We start from the raw sequence: 18,546 nt of genomic DNA on the forward strand, positions 1-18,546 counted from the left end.
CATTCCACATGCCATTGTACATTCCATTCCATGTCCCATACCACATTTAATTCCACTTTCCATTCCCTTCCATTCCACGTTCCATTCAAAAATCCATTCCATTCCATTTCACGATCCATTCCACATTCGATTCCACAATCCATTCCACATTCCATTCCGTTCTATTCCACATGCCACTCCACATTCCATTCCACTTTCCATTCCACATTCTATTCCACATTCCAGTCCACATTCCATTCCATCCCATTCCACATTCCATTCCACATTCCATTCCATTCCATTCCACATTGAATATCACATTCTATTCCACATTGAATTCCACATTCCTTTCCACATTCACTTCCACATTCCATTCCATTCCATTCCACATTCTATTCAAAATTCCATTCCATTCAGTTCCACATTGTATTCCACATTGCATTCCACAATCCATTCCATTCCATTCCACATTGCATTAGACATTCCATTCCATTCCATTCCACATTCCATTCCGCATTCCATTCCATTCCACATTCCATTCCATTCCACATAGCATTCCACATTCCATTCCACATTCCCTTCCTCTTTCCATTCCATTTTATTCCACATTCCATTCCACAATCCATTCCATTCCATTCCACATTCCATTCCACATTCCATTCCACATTCCTTTCCATTCAATTCCGCATTACATTCCACATTCCATTCCACATTCCCTTCCACATTCCATTCCATACCATTCCACATTACATTCCACATTCCATTCCACATTCCTTTCCACATTCCTTTCCATTCCATTCCACATTCCATTCCTTTCCATTCCACATTACATTCCACATTCCTTTCCACATTCCCTTCCACATTCCATTCCATTCCATTAAACATTCCATTCCACATTCGAATACATTCCATTCCATATTCCTTTCCACATTCCATTCCACATACCATTCCACCTTCTATTCCATTCCATTACACATTTCATTCCACCTTCCATTCCATGTTCCATTCCAATTTCCATTGGAAGTTATATTCCATACCCTTCCAACTTCCATTCCACATTCCACTCCATTCCATACCATTACAGTCCACATTCCATTCCACATTCCATTCCATTCCCTTCCATGTTTCATTCCGTTCCATTCAACATTCTATTCCACATTCCATTTCACTTTCTATTCCACATTCCATTCCACATTCAAACCCATGTTACATTCCATTCCATTCCACTTTCCATTCCATGATCCATTCCACATTCCATTCCACGTTCCGTTCCATTCCATTCCATGTTCTTTTCCACGTTCCATTCCATTCCATTCCAAGTTCCACTCCACATTAATTTCCATATTCCTTTCCACGTTCCATTCCACATTCCATTGAACGTTCTATTCTACGTTTCATTCCAAGTTCCATTCAACATTCCATTCCACTACACTCCACGGTCCATTGCACAATCCATTCCATTCCATTACACTTTCCATTCCACGTTCCATTCCACATTCCGTTCCACATTCCATTATGTTCCATTCGACATTCCATTCCTCTTTCCATTACATTCCATTCTATTTTCCATTACACATTCCATTCCACATTCCATTGCGTTCTATTTCACATTGCATTCCACATTCCATTCCACATTCCGTTTCACATTTCATTCCATTCTTTTGCATTCCACATTCCATTCCACATTCCATTCCATTCCATTCCACGTTCCATTCCACATTCCATTCCACGTTCCTTTCCGTTCCATTCCACTTTCCATTCCATTCCTCGTTCCATTCCACATTCCATTGCACATTCCATTCCACATTGCTTTCCAAATTCCATTCCATGTTCCATTCCATGTTCCATTTCACGTTCCATTCCATTCCATTCCACTTTCTATTACACTATCCGTTCCATTAGATTCCACGATCCATTCCACATTAAATTCCACGTTCCATTCCACATTCCACTCTATTCCACTGTACTTTCCATTCCACGTTTCAATCCATTCCATTCCACGTTCCATTCCACGTTCCATTCCACATTGCATTCCATTCCTTTCCACATTCCATTCCGTTCCATAACACGTTTCATTCCACATTGCATTCCACATTCCATTCTACATTGCATTCCGTTGAATTCCACATGCCACTCCACATTCCATTCCACATTCCGTTCCATATTGTACTCCACATTCCAGTCCACATTCCATTCCATTCCATTCCATTCCATTCCACATTCCATTCCACATTCCATTCCATTCCACATTCTTTTCCACTTTCCATTCCATTCCATTCCACATTCTTTTCCACTTTCCATTCGACATTCCATTCCATTGCATTCCAGATTGCTTTCCACATTCCATTCCATTCCATTCCACATTCTATTCCACATTCCACTCCACATTCTATTCCATTCCATTCCACATTACTTTCCATTGCATTCCACATTCCATTCCATTCCATTCCACGTTCCATTCCACATTCCATTGCATTCCAATCCACATTGAATTCCACATTCCTTTCCTTTAAATTCCACATTCCATTCCACATTCCTTTCCACATTCCATTCCATTCCACATTACATTACACATTCCATTCCACATTCCCTACCACAATCCATTCCATTCCATTTCAAATTCCATTCCACGTTACTTTCCATTGCATTCCATATTATTTTCAACATTCCATTCCACATTCCCTTCCACATTCGATTCCTTTTCATTCCACATTCCATTCCACTTTCCATTCCATTCCATTCCACATTTCATTTCACATTCCATTCCACTTTCTATTCCATTACTTTCCACCTTTCATTCCAACTTCCATTCCACTTTCCATTCCACTTTCCATTTGTCGTTCCATTCCATTCTATTCCACGTTCCATTCCAACTTCCATTCCATATTCCATTACATTCAATACCATTCCAGTCCACATTCCATTCCATTCCATTCCTCTCCAAATTCTATTCCTTTCCATTGAACATTCCATTGCACATTCCATTCCACTTTCTATTCCACATTCCGTTGCACATTCAAATCCAAGTTCCATTCCATTCCATTCCACTTTCCATTCCACGATCCATTTTACATTCCATTCCACGTTCTGTTGCATTCCATTCCATGTTCCATTCCAAGTACCTTTCCTTTCCACTCCACGTTCCATTCCACATTCTATTCCATATTCCATTCCACGTTCCAATCTACATTCCGTACCATTCCTTTCCACGTTCCATTGCACATTCCATTCCACTCCATTGCACGATGCATTCCGCATTCCATTCCACGTTCCATTCCACATTCCATTCCATTCCTTCCCAGTCTACTTTCCATACCACATTCCATTCCATTCCACGATCCATTCCACATTCCATTCCATTCCACGATCCATTCCACATTCCATTCCACGTTCCACTCCACATTCCATTCCGTCCCTTAGCATGTTCCATTCCACATTGCATTTCACATCCCATTCCATGTTCCATTCCTTTCAATTCCACGTTCCATTCCGTTCAATTCCACATGCCAGTCCAAATCCCATTCCACATTCCATTTCATTCCATTCCACATTCCATTCCATTCCATTCCACATTCCATTCCACATTCCATTCCTTTCCACATTCTATTCCACTTTCCGTTCCACAGTCCATTAAATTCCATTCCAGATTCCTTTCCACATTCCATTCCATTCAATTCCACATTCCATTTCACTTTCCCTTCCACATTCCATTCCATTCCATTCCACATTCCATTCAACATTAGATTCCAATCCATTCCACATTCTTTTCCACATTCCATTCCACATTTCAATCCACTGCATTCCACATTCCATTCCATTCCATTCCACATTCCATTCCACATTCCTTTGCATTCCAATCCACATTCCATTCCACATTCCATTCCATTCCATTCCACATTCCATTCCACATGCTATTCCACATTACCTTCCACATTCCATTCCATTCCATTCCACTTTCCATTCCACATTGCATTGCATTAAATTTCACATTCCATTCCACATTCTATTCCACTACAGTCCACATTCCATTCCATTCCATTCCACGTTCCATTCCACATTCCATTCCATTCCATTCCACGTTCCATTCCATTTTCCATTCGACACTCCATTCCACGTTCCATTCCATTCCATTCCACTTTCCATTCCACTTTCCATTCCATTCCTTTCCACATTCCCTTCCGCATTCCACTGTACATTCCATTCCAAGTTCCATTGCACATTCCATTCCATGTTCCTTTCCACGTTATATTCCAGATTCCATTCCATTCCTGTTCCTTTCCACATTCCATTCCTTTCCATTACACGTTCCAATCCACATTCCATTCCAGTACATTCCACATTCTAGTCCACGTTTCATTCCACTTTCCATTCCATTCCATTCCACGTTCCATTCCACATTACATTTGACATTACATTCCACAATCCATGCCACGTTCCATTCCATTCACTTCCGTGTTCCATTGCACGTTCAATTGCACATTCCATGCCACATACCATTCTATGTTCCATTCCAACTTCCATTCCATATTCCATTGCACATTCCATTCCATTCTATTCCACGATCCATTCCACATTCCATTCCATTCCATTCCACCTTCCTTTCCACATTCCATTCCATTCCACTACACGTTCCATTACATTCCATTCCAGGTTCCATTCCACATTCCATTGCACATTCCATTCCACATTCCATTCCAAATTCCATTCCACATTCCATTCCATTCCATTCCATTCCAATCATCATTCAATTCCTCATTCCATTCAATCCGATTCCATTCCATATTCCCTTCCACTTTCCATTGCTTTCCATTCCATTCCACATTCCATTCCATTGCATTTCATTCCACATTCCATTCCTTTTCATTTCACATTATATTCCGCTTTCCATTCCACGTTCCATTCTAAATTCCATTCCACATTGCATTCTACGTTCCATTCCACGTTACATTCTACATTCATTTCCATTCCATTCCACGTTCCTTTCCATTCCATTCCACCTTCCATTCTCGTTTACATTAGACGTTACATTCCATTCCATTCCACGTTACATTCTATGTTCCATTAGAGGATCCATTCCACGTTCCATTCCATGTTGCATTCCATTCCTTTCCACGTTACATTCCATATTCCTTTCCATTCCATTCCACATTCCATTCAATGCTCCATTCCACGTTCTATTCCACGTTCCATACCATTCCATTCAATTCCACATTCCATTCCACATTCCATTTCACATTCCCTTCCATTCCATTCCACACTCCATTCCATTCCATTCCATTCCATTCCCTTCCAATCCCCATTCCATTCCACGTTCCCTTTCCATCCAGTCCATATTACATTCCACTCCATTCCACATTCCATTCCACGTTCCATTCCACATTCCCTTCCATTCCATTCCATTCCATTCCATTCCGTTGCGGGTTCCATTCCATTCCATTCCGCATTCTATACCACATCCCATTCCATACCATGCCATATTCCATATCACATCCCATTCCTTTCCATTCCACGTTCCTTTCCGCTCAATTTCACATGCAATTCCACATTCTATTACATATTCCAGTCCACATTCCATTCCACATTCCATTCCATTCCACGTTCCATTCCACTTTCTACTCCATTACATTCAACGTTCCATTCCACATTCCATTCCATTCCATTTCAAATTACATTCCACATTCCATTCCACATTCCATTCCACATTCCTTTCCATTCCATTCCACTTTCCATTCTACATTCCATTGCATTCCTTTCCACATTCCATTCCATACCATTACACTTTCCATTCCACTTTCTACTCCGTTCAATTTGGCGTTCCGTTCCACATTCCATTCCACTCCATTTCACATTCCATTCCACATTGCATTCCACATTCTATTATACATTCCAATCCACATTACATTACACATTCCATTCCATTCCATTCCATGTTTCCTTCACCGTTCCATTCCACTTTCCACTCCACGATCCAGTCCTCATTCCATTCCACTCCATTCCACGTTGCATTCCACTTTCCATTTAATTCCATTCCACGTTCCATTCCACATTCCATTGCACATTCCATTCCACGTTCCTTTCCACGTTCCATTCCACTATCCATTCTATGTTAGATTCCACCTTCCATTCCGTTCCATTCCGCGTTCCATTCCACATTCCATTCCATACCATTTCACGTGCCATTCCTCATTGCATTCCGCATTCCATTTTACCTTCCATTCCATTCCATTCCTTTCCATTCCACATTCCTTTCCATTCAATTCGACTTCCGATTCAATTCAATTCTGCATTGCAGTCCATTCCATTCCATTCCATTCCACGTTCCATTCCTTACCATTCCGCATTCCATTCCATCCAATTCCATTCCATTCCATTCCATTCCACATTACATTCCATACCATTCCGCATTCCATTCCATCCCATTCCATTCCATATTCAATTCCATTCCATTCCACATTCCATTCCATTCCATTACTCATTCCATTCCATTCCATTTCACATTCCATTCCATTCCATTCCACATTCCATACCATTCCATTCCATTCCACATATCATTAGTTTCCATTCCACATTCTATTACATTCCATTCCATTCCACTTTCCATTCCATTCCTTTCCATATTCCATTCCATTCCATTTCAAATTCCATTCTGTTCCATTCCATACGATTCCTTTCCACATTCCATATCATTCCATTCCATTCCACATTCCATTCCTTTCCATTCCACATTCCATTCCATTCCCCATTCCATTCCACATTCCCTTCAATTCCATTCCATTCCACGTTCCATTCCATTGTGCTCCACGTTGAATTCCACTTTCTCTTCCACATTCCATTCCATTCCATCTATTCCACTTATCATTCCATTCCATTTCACATTTCATTCCATTCCACGTTCCATTCCATTACAATCCTCATTCCAGTCCATTCCACACTCGATTCCATTAATTTACACTTCACATTCTGTTCCTTTTCACATTCCATTCCATATTTCATTCAATTCTATTCCACATCATATACCATTCCATTCTTTTCCACATTCCATTACATTCCATTCCACATTCCACTCCACATACCATTAAGTTCCATTTGACATTACATTCCACGTTCCATTTCACATTCCATTCTATTCCATTCCACATTCTATTCCACATTCCATTCCATTCCATTCCACATTCCATTCCATTTTCCAATCCATTCCATTCCACTCCACATTCATTCCATTCCCTTCCAAATTCCATTCCATTCCATTCCACATTCCATTCCTTTGCATTCCATTCCATTCCACATTCCATTTCATTCCATTCCACATTTCATTCCATTCCACTCCATTCCATTACTTTCCGCAATCCATTCGACATTCCGTTCCAATTCATTCCACATTCCATTACGCATTCCATTCCACATTCCATTCCATTCCATTCCACATTCCATTCCATTCCATTCCACATTCCATTCCATTCCATTCCACATTCCATTCCACGTTCCATTCGACATCGAATTCCATGTTCCATTCCACGTCCCATTCCATGTTCCATTCCTTTCCATTTCACATTCCATTCCATTCCCTTCCATATTCCATTCCATTCCTTTCCACATTCCATTCCACGTTCCATTCCATTCCGTTCAACGTTCCATTCCACTCCATTCATCATTGCATTCCACGTTCCAATCCACATTCCATTCCACATTTTATTCCATGTTTAATTACATTGCATTCCACAGTCCATTCCACGTTCCATTCCACGTTGCATTCCTTGTTCCATTCCACATCCCATTCGACGTTTCATTTCTTTCCATTCCACATTCCATTCCATTCCACATAACTTTCCATTCCATTCCACATTCCATTCCACGTTCTATTCCATTTCATTCCACGTTCAACTCCACCTTCCATTACACATACAATTCCACATTGCATTCCAAGTTTCTTTCCACTCTTTCCACATTCCTTTCCATTCCATTCTACATTCCATTACACTTTCCATTCCACATACCATTCCACATTCCAATCCAAGTTCCATTCCATTCTTTCCAAGTTCCATTCCACTTTCCATTAGATTCCATTCCACGTTCCATTCCACAATCCATTGCCCATACCATTCCAAATTAAATTCCTCGTTTCATTCCATTTTCATTTCCACATTCCATTCCACATTCCATTCCATTCCATTTCAGGTTCCATTCCAAATTCCATTCCATTCCATTCCACTTTCCTTTCCAGATTCCGTTCCTCTTTCCATTCCATTCCATTCCACGTTCCATTCTACATTCCATTCCATTCAATTTCACCTTCCTTTCTATATTCCATTTTACATTCCATTCCACATTCCATTTCACGTTCCATTCCACGTTCCATTCCACATTCAGTTCCACGATACATTGCACGATCCATTCCAAATTCCATTACATTGCATTCCACATTCCCTTCCCCATTCCATTCTACATTCCATTCTACGTTCCATTGCACATTGCTTTCCACCTTCCATTCCACGTTCCATTCCTCGTTCCTTTCCATTCCATTCCACGTTCAATTCCACGTTCCATTGCATTCCATTCAACTTTCCATTCCACATTCCATTGAATATCCCATTCTACTTTCCATTCCATGTTCCATTCCGCGTTCCATTCCACGTTCCATTCCACATTCCATTCCATTCCATTCCACTTTCCATTCCACATTCCATTCCATTCCACTTTCCATTCCACATTCCATTCCGTTTCGTTCCACATTCCATTACACATTCCATTCCATTCCGTTCCACATTCCATTCCACATTCCATTCCAAGTTCCTTTCCATTCCATTCCACGTTACATTCCACATTGCATTTCACATTCCATACAATGTTCGTTTATTTTCCATTCCACGTTCCATTCTACTTTCAATTGCATTCCATCCCACGTTCCATTCCACATGCCATTGTACATTCCATTCCATGTTCCATACCACATTTAATTCCACTTTCCATTCCCTTCCATTCCACGTTCCATTCAAAAATCCATTCCATTCCATTTCACGATCCATTCCACATTCGATTCCACAATCCATTCCACATTCCATTCCGTTCTATTCCACATGCCACTCCACATTCCATTCCACTTTCCATTCCACATTCCATTCCATTCCACTTTCCATTCCACATTCCATTCCGTTTCGTTCCACATTCCATTACACATTCCATTCCATTCCGTTCCACATTCCATTCCACATTCCATTCCAAGTTCCTTTCCATTCCATTCCACGTTACATTCCACATTGCATTTCACATTCCATACAATGTTCGTTTATTTTCCATTCCACGTTCCATTCTACTTTCAATTGCATTCCATCCCACGTTCCATTCCACATGCCATTGTACATTCCATTCCATGTCCCATACCACATTTAATTCCACTTTCCATTCCCTTCCATTCCACGTTCCATTCAAAAATCCATTCCATTCCATTTCACGATCCATTCCACATTCGATTCCACAATCCATTCCACATTCCATTCCGTTCTATTCCACATGCCACTCCACATTCCATTCCACTTTCCATTCCACATTCTATTCCACATTCCAGTCCACATTCCATTCCATCCCATTCCACATTCCATTCCACATTCCATTCCATTCCATTCCACATTGAATATCACATTCTATTCCACATTGAATTCCACATTCCTTTCCACATTCACTTCCACATTCCATTCCATTCCATTCCACATTCTATTCAAAATTCCATTCCATTCAGTTCCACATTGTATTCCACATTGCATTCCACAATCCATTCCATTCCATTCCACATTGCATTAGACATTCCATTCCATTCCATTCCACATTCCATTCCGCATTCCATTCCATTCCACATTCCATTCCATTCCACATAGCATTCCACATTCCATTCCACATTCCCTTCCTCTTTCCATTCCATTTTATTCCACATTCCATTCCACAATCCATTCCATTCCATTCCACATTCCATTCCACATTCCATTCCACATTCCTTTCCATTCAATTCCGCATTACATTCCACATTCCATTCCACATTCCCTTCCACATTCCATTCCATACCATTCCACATTACATTCCACATTCCATTCCACATTCCCTTCCACATTCCTTTCCATTCCATTCCACATTCCATTCCTTTCCATTCCACATTACATTCCACATTCCTTTCCACATTCCCTTCCACATTCCATTCCATTCCATTAAACATTCCATTCCACATTCGAATACATTCCATTCCATATTCCTTTCCACATTCCATTCCACATACCATTCCACCTTCTATTCCATTCCATTACACATTTCATTCCACCTTCCATTCCATGTTCCATTCCAATTTCCATTGGAAGTTATATTCCATACCCTTCCAACTTCCATTCCACATTCCACTCCATTCCATACCATTACAGTCCACATTCCATTCCACATTCCATTCCATTCCCTTCCATGTTTCATTCCGTTCCATTCAACATTCTATTCCACATTCCATTTCACTTTCTATTCCACATTCCATTCCACATTCAAACCCATGTTACATTCCATTCCATTCCACTTTCCATTCCATGATCCATTCCACATTCCATTCCACGTTCCGTTCCATTCCATTCCATGTTCTTTTCCACGTTCCATTCCATTCCATTCCAAGTTCCATTCCACATTAAATTCCATATTCCTTTCCACGTTCCATTCCACATTCCATTGAACGTTCTATTCTACGTTTCATTCCAAGTTCCATTCAACATTCCATTCCACTACACTCCACGGTCCATTGCACAATCCATTCCATTCCATTACACTTTCCATTCCACGTTCCATTCCACATTCCGTTCCACATTCCATTATGTTCCATTCGACATTCCATTCCTCTTTCCATTACATTCCATTCTATTTTCCATTACACATTCCATTCCACATTCCATTGCGTTCTATTTCACATTGCATTCCACATTCCATTCCACATTCCGTTTCACATTTCATTCCATTCTTTTGCATTCCACATTCCATTCCACATTCCATTCCATTCCATTCCACGTTCCATTCCACATTCCATTCCACGTTCCTTTCCGTTCCATTCCACTTTCCATTCCATTCCTCGTTCCATTCCACATTCCATTGCACATTCCATTCCACATTGCTTTCCAAATTCCATTCCATGTTCCATTCCATGTTCCATTTCACGTTCCATTCCATTCCATTCCACTTTCTATTACACTATCCGTTCCATTAGATTCCACGATCCATTCCACATTAAATTCCACGTTCCATTCCACATTCCACTCTATTCCACTGTACTTTCCATTCCACGTTTCAATCCATTCCATTCCACGTTCCATTCCACGTTCCATTCCACATTGCATTCCATTCCTTTCCACATTCCATTCCGTTCCATAACACGTTTCATTCCACATTGCATTCCACATTCCATTCTACATTGCATTCCGTTGAATTCCACATGCCACTCCACATTCCATTCCACATTCCGTTCCATATTGTACTCCACATTCCAGTCCACATTCCATTCCATTCCATTCCATTCCATTCCACATTCCATTCCACATTCCATTCCATTCCACATTCTTTTCCACTTTCCATTCCATTCCATTCCACATTCTTTTCCACTTTCCATTCGACATTCCATTCCATTGCATTCCAGATTGCTTTCCACATTCCATTCCATTCCATTCCACATTCTATTCCACATTCCACTCCACATTCTATTCCATTCCATTCCACATTACTTTCCATTGCATTCCACATTCCATTCCATTCCATTCCACGTTCCATTCCACATTCCATTGCATTCCAATCCACATTGAATTCCACATTCCTTTCCTTTAAATTCCACATTCCATTCCACATTCCTTTCCACATTCCATTCCATTCCACATTACATTACACATTCCATTCCACATTCCCTACCACAATCCATTCCATTCCATTTCAAATTCCATTCCACATTACTTTCCATTGCATTCCATATTATTTTCAACATTCCATTCCACATTCCCTTCCACATTCGATTCCTTTTCATTCCACATTCCATTCCACTTTCCATTCCATTCCATTCCACATTTCATTTCACATTCCATTCCACTTTCTATTCCATTACTTTCCACCTTTCATTCCAACTTCCATTCCACTTTCCATTCCACTTTCCATTTGTCGTTCCATTCCATTCTATTCCACGTTCCATTCCAACTTCCATTCCATATTCCATTACATTCAATACCATTCCAGTCCACATTCCATTCCATTCCATTCCTCTCCAAATTCTATTCCTTTCCATTGAACATTCCATTGCACATTCCATTCCACTTTCTATTCCACATTCCGTTGCACATTCAAATCCAAGTTCCATTCCATTCCATTCCACTTTCCATTCCACGATCCATTTTACATTCCATTCCACGTTCTGTTGCATTCCATTCCATGTTCCATTCCAAGTACCTTTCCTTTCCACTCCACGTTCCATTCCACATTCTATTCCATATTCCATTCCACGTTCCAATCTACATTCCGTACCGTTCCTTTCCACGTTCCATTGCACATTCCATTCCACTCCATTGCACGATGCATTCCGCATTCCATTCCACGTTCCATTCCACATTCCATTCCATTCCTTCCCAGTCTACTTTCCATACCACATTCCATTCCATTCCACGATCCATTCCACATTCCATTCCATTCCACGATCCATTCCACATTCCATTCCACGTTCCACTCCACATTCCATTCCGTCCCTTAGCATGTTCCATTCCACATTGCATTTCACATCCCATTCCATGTTCCATTCCTTTCAATTCCACGTTCCATTCCGTTCAATTCCACATGCCAGTCCAAATTCCATTCCACATTCCATTTCATTCCATTCCACATTCCATTCCATTCCATTCCACATTCCATTCCACATTCCATTCCTTTCCACATTCTATTCCACTTTCCGTTCCACAGTCCATTAAATTCCATTCCAGATTCCTTTCCACATTCCATTCCATTCAATTCCACATTCCATTTCACTTTCCCTTCCACATTCCATTGCATTCCATTCCACATTCCATTCAACATTAGATTCCAATCCATTCCACATTCTTTTCCACATTCCATTCCACATTTCAATCCACTGCATTCCACATTCCATTCCATTCCATTCCACATTCCATTCCACATTCCTTTGCATTCCAATCCACATTCCATTCCACATTCCATTCCATTCAATTCCACATTCCATTCCACATGCTATTCCAGATTACCTTCCACATTCCATTCCATTCCATTCCACATTCCATTCCACATTCCTTTGCATTCCAATCCACATTCCATTCCACATTCCATTCCATTCAATTCCACATTCCATTCCACATGCTATTCCAGATTACCTTCCACATTCCATTCCATTCCATTCCACTTTCCATTCCACATTGCATTGCATTAAATTTCACATTCCATTCCACATTCTATTCCACTACAGTCCACATTCCATTCCATTCCATTCCACGTTCCATTCCACATTCCATTCCATTCCATGCCACGTTCCATTCCATTTTCCATTCGACACTCCATTCCACGTTCCATTCCATTCCATTCCACTTTCCATTCCACTTTCCATTCCATTCCTTTCCACATTCCCTTCCGCATTCCACTGTACATTCCATTCCAAGTTCCATTGCACATTCCATTCCATGTTCCTTTCCACGTTATATTCCAGATTCCATTCCATTCCTGTTCCTTTCCACATTCCATTCCTTTCCATTACACGTTCCAATCCACATTCCATTCCAGTACATTCCACATTCTAGTCCACGTTTCATTCCACTTTCCATTCCATTCCATTCCACGTTCCATTCCACATTACATTTGACATTACATTCCACAATCCATGCCACGTTCCATTCCATTCACTTCCGTGTTCCATTGCACGTTCAATTGCACATTCCATGCCACATACCATTCTATGTTCCATTCCAACTTCCATTCCATATTCCATTGCACATTCCATTCCATTCTATTCCACGATCCATTCCACATTCCATTCCATTCCATTCCACCTTCCTTTCCACATTCCATTCCATTCCACTACACGTTCCATTACATTCCATTCCAGGTTCCATTCCACATTCCATTGCACATTCCATTCCACATTCCATTCCAAATTCCATTCCACATTCCATTCCATTCCATTCCATTCCAATCATCATTCAATTCCTCATTCCATTCAATCCGATTCCATTCCATATTCCCTTCCACTTTCCATTGCTTTCCATTCCATTCCACATTCCATTCCATTGCATTTCATTCCACATTCCATTCCTTTTCATTTCACATTATATTCCGCTTTCCATTCCACGTTCCATTCTAAATTCCATTCCACATTGCATTCTACGTTCCATTCCACGTTACATTCTACATTCATTTCCATTCCATTCCACATTCCTTTCCATTCCATTCCACCTTCCATTCTCGTTTACATTAGACGTTACATTCCATTCCATTCCACGTTACATTCTATGTTCCATTAGAGGATCCATTCCACGTTCCATTCCATGTTGCATTCCATTCCTTTCCACGTTACATTCCATATTCCTTTCCATTCCATTCCACATTCCATTCAATGCTCCATTCCACGTTCTATTCCACGTTCCATACCATTCCATTCAATTCCACATTCCATTCCACATTCCATTTCACATTCCCTTCCATTCCATTCCACACTCCATTCCATTCCATTCCATTCCATTCCCTTCCAATCCCCTTTCCATTCCACGTTCCCTTTCCATCCAGTCCATATTACATTCCACTCCATTCCACATTCCATTCCACGTTCCATTCCACATTCCCTTCCATTCCATTCCATTCCATTCCATTCCGTTGCGGGTTCCATTCCATTCCATTCCGCATTCTATACCACATCCCATTCCATACCATGCCATATTCCATATCACATCCCATTCCTTTCCATTCCACGTTCCTTTCCGCTCAATTTCACATGCAATTCCACATTCTATTACATATTCCAGTCCACATTCCATTCCACATTCCATTCCATTCCACGTTCCATTCCACTTTCTACTCCATTACATTCAACGTTCCATTCCACATTCCATTCCATTCCATTTCAAATTACATTCCACATTCCATTCCACATTCCATTCCACATTCCTTTCCATTCCATTCCACTTTCCACTCTACATTCCATTGCATTCCTTTCCACATTCCATTCCATACCATTACACTTTCCATTCCACTTTCTACTCCGTTCAATTTGGCGTTCCGTTCCACATTCCATTCCACTCCATTTCACATTCCATTCCACATTGCATTCCACATTCTATTATACATTCCAATCCACATTACATTACACATTCCATTCCATTCCATTCCATGTTTCCTTCACCGTTCCATTCCACTTTCCACTCCACGATCCAGTCCTGATTCCATTCCACTCCATTCCACGTTGCATTCCACTTTCCATTTAATTCCATTCCACGTTCCATTCCACATTCCATTGCACATTCCATTCCACGTTCCTTTCCACGTTCCATTCCACTATCCATTCTATGTTAGATTCCACCTTCCTTTCCGTTTCATTCCGCGTTCCATTCCACATTCCATTCCATACCATTTCACGTGCCATTCCTCATTGCATTCTGCATTCCATTTTACCTTCCATTCCATTCCATTCCTTTCCATTCCACATTCCTTTCCATTCAATTCGACTTCCGATTCAATTCAATTCTGCATTGCAGTCCATTCCATTCCATTCCATTCCACGTTCCATTCCTTACCATTCCGCATTCCATTCCATCCAATTCCATTCCATTCCATTCCATTCCACATTACATTCCATACCATTCCGCATTCCATTCCATCCCATTCCATTCCATATTCAATTCCATTCCATTCCACATTCCATTCCATTCCATTACTCATTCCATTCCATTCCATTTCACATTCCATTCCATTCCATTCCACATTCCATACCATTCCATTCCATTCCACATATCATTAGTTTCCATTCCACATTCTATTACATTCCATTCCATTCCACTTTCCATTCCATTCCTTTCCATATTCCATTCCATTCCATTTCAAATTCCATTCTGTTCCATTCCATACGATTCCTTTCCACATTCCATATCATTCCATTCCATTCCACATTCCATTCCTTTCCATTCCACATTCCATTCCATTCCCCATTCCATTCCACATTCCCTTCAATTCCATTCCATTCCACGTTCCATTCCATTGTGCTCCACGTTGAATTCCACTTTCTCTTCCACATTCCATTCCATTCCATCTATTCCACTTATCATTCCATTCCATTTCACATTTCATTCCATTCCACGTTCCATTCCATTACAATCCTCATTCCAGTCCATTCCACACTCGATTCCATTAATTTACACTTCACATTCTGTTCCTTTTCACATTCCATTCCATATTTCATTCAATTCTATTCCACATCATATACCATTCCATTCTTTTCCACATTCCATTACATTCCATTCCACATTCCACTCCACATACCATTAAGTTCCATTTGACATTCCATTCCACATTCGATTACATTACATTCCACGTTCCATTTCACATTCCATTCTATTCCATTCCACATTCTATTCCACATTCCATTCCATTCCATTCCACATTCCATTCCATTTTCCAATCCATTCCATTCCACTCCACATTCATTCCATTCCCTTCCAAATTCCATTCCATTCCATTCCACATTCCATTCCTTTGCATTCCATTCCATTCCACATTCCATTTCATTCCATTCCACATTTCATTCCATTCCACTCCATTCCATTACTTTCCGCAATCCATTCGACATTCCGTTCCAATTCATTCCACATTCCATTACGCATTCCATTCCACATTCCATTCCATTCCATTCCACATTCCATTCCATTCCATTCCACATTCCATTCCATTCCATTCCACATTCCATTCCACGTTCCATTCGACATCGAATTCCATGTTCCATTCCACGTCCCATTCCATGTTCCATTCCTTTCCATTTCACATTCCATTCCATTCCCTTCCATATTCCATTCCATTCCTTTCCACATTCCATTCCACGTTCCATTCCATTCCGTTCAACGTTCCATTCCACTCCATTCATCATTGCATTCCACGTTCCAATCCACATTCCATTCCACATTTTATTCCATGTTTAATTACATTGCATTCCACAGTCCATTCCACGTTCCATTCCACGTTGCATTCCTTGTTCCATTCCACATCCCATTCGACGTTTCATTTCTTTCCATTCCACATTCCATTCCATTCCACATAACTTTCCATTCCATTCCACATTCCATTCCACGTTCTATTCCATTTCATTCCACGTTCAACTCCACCTTCCATTACACATACAATTCCACATTGCATTCCAAGTTTCTTTCCACTCTTTCCACATTCCTTTCCATTCCATTCTACATTCCATTACACTTTCCATTCCACATACCATTCCACATTCCAATCCAAGTTCCATTCCATTCTTTCCAAGTTCCATTCCACTTTCCATTAGATTCCATTCCACGTTCCATTCCACAATCCATTGCCCATACCATTCCAAATTAAATTCCTCGTTTCATTCCATTTTCATTTCCACATTCCATTCCACATTCCATTCCATTCCATTTCAGGTTCCATTCCAAATTCCATTCCATTCCATTCCACTTTCCTTTCCAGATTCCGTTCCTCTTTCCATTCCATTACATTCCACGTTCCATTCCACATTCCATTCCATTCCATTCCACGTTCCATTCTACATTCCATTCCATTCAATTTCACCTTCCTTTCTATATTCCATTTTACATTCCATTCCACATTCCATTTCACGTTCCATTCCACGTTCCATTCCACATTCAGTTCCACGATACATTGCACGATCCATTCCAAATTCCATTACATTGCATTCCACATTCCCTTCCCCATTCCATTCTACATTCCATTCTACGTTCCATTGCACATTGCTTTCCACCTTCCATTCCACGTTCCATTCCTCGTTCCTTTCCATTCCATTCCACGTTCAATTCCACGTTCCATTGCATTCCATTCAACTTTCCATTCCACATTCCATTGAATATCCCATTCTACTTTCCATTCCATGTTCCATTCCGCGTTCCATTCCACGTTCCATTCCACATTCCATTCCATTCCATTCCACTTTCCATTCCACATTCCATTCCATTCCACTTTCCATTCCACATTCCATTCCGTTTCGTTCCACATTCCATTACACATTCCATTCCATTCCGTTCCACATTCCATTCCACATTCCATTCCAAGTTCCTTTCCATTCCATTCCACGTTACATTCCACATTGCATTTCACATTCCATACAATGTTCGTTTATTTTCCATTCCACGTTCCATTCTACTTTCAATTGCATTCCATCCCACGTTCCATTCCACATGCCATTGTACATTCCATTCCATGTTCCATACCACATTTAATTCCACTTTCCATTCCCTTCCATTCCACGTTCCATTCAAAAATCCATTCCATTCCATTTCACGATCCATTCCACATTCGATTCCACAATCCATTCCACATTCCATTCCGTTCTAT

This window comes from Pongo pygmaeus, chromosome 22 (assembly GCF_028885625.2).
Source record: "Pongo pygmaeus isolate AG05252 chromosome 22, NHGRI_mPonPyg2-v2.0_pri, whole genome shotgun sequence".
Taxonomy (NCBI): domain Eukaryota; kingdom Metazoa; phylum Chordata; class Mammalia; order Primates; family Hominidae; genus Pongo; species Pongo pygmaeus.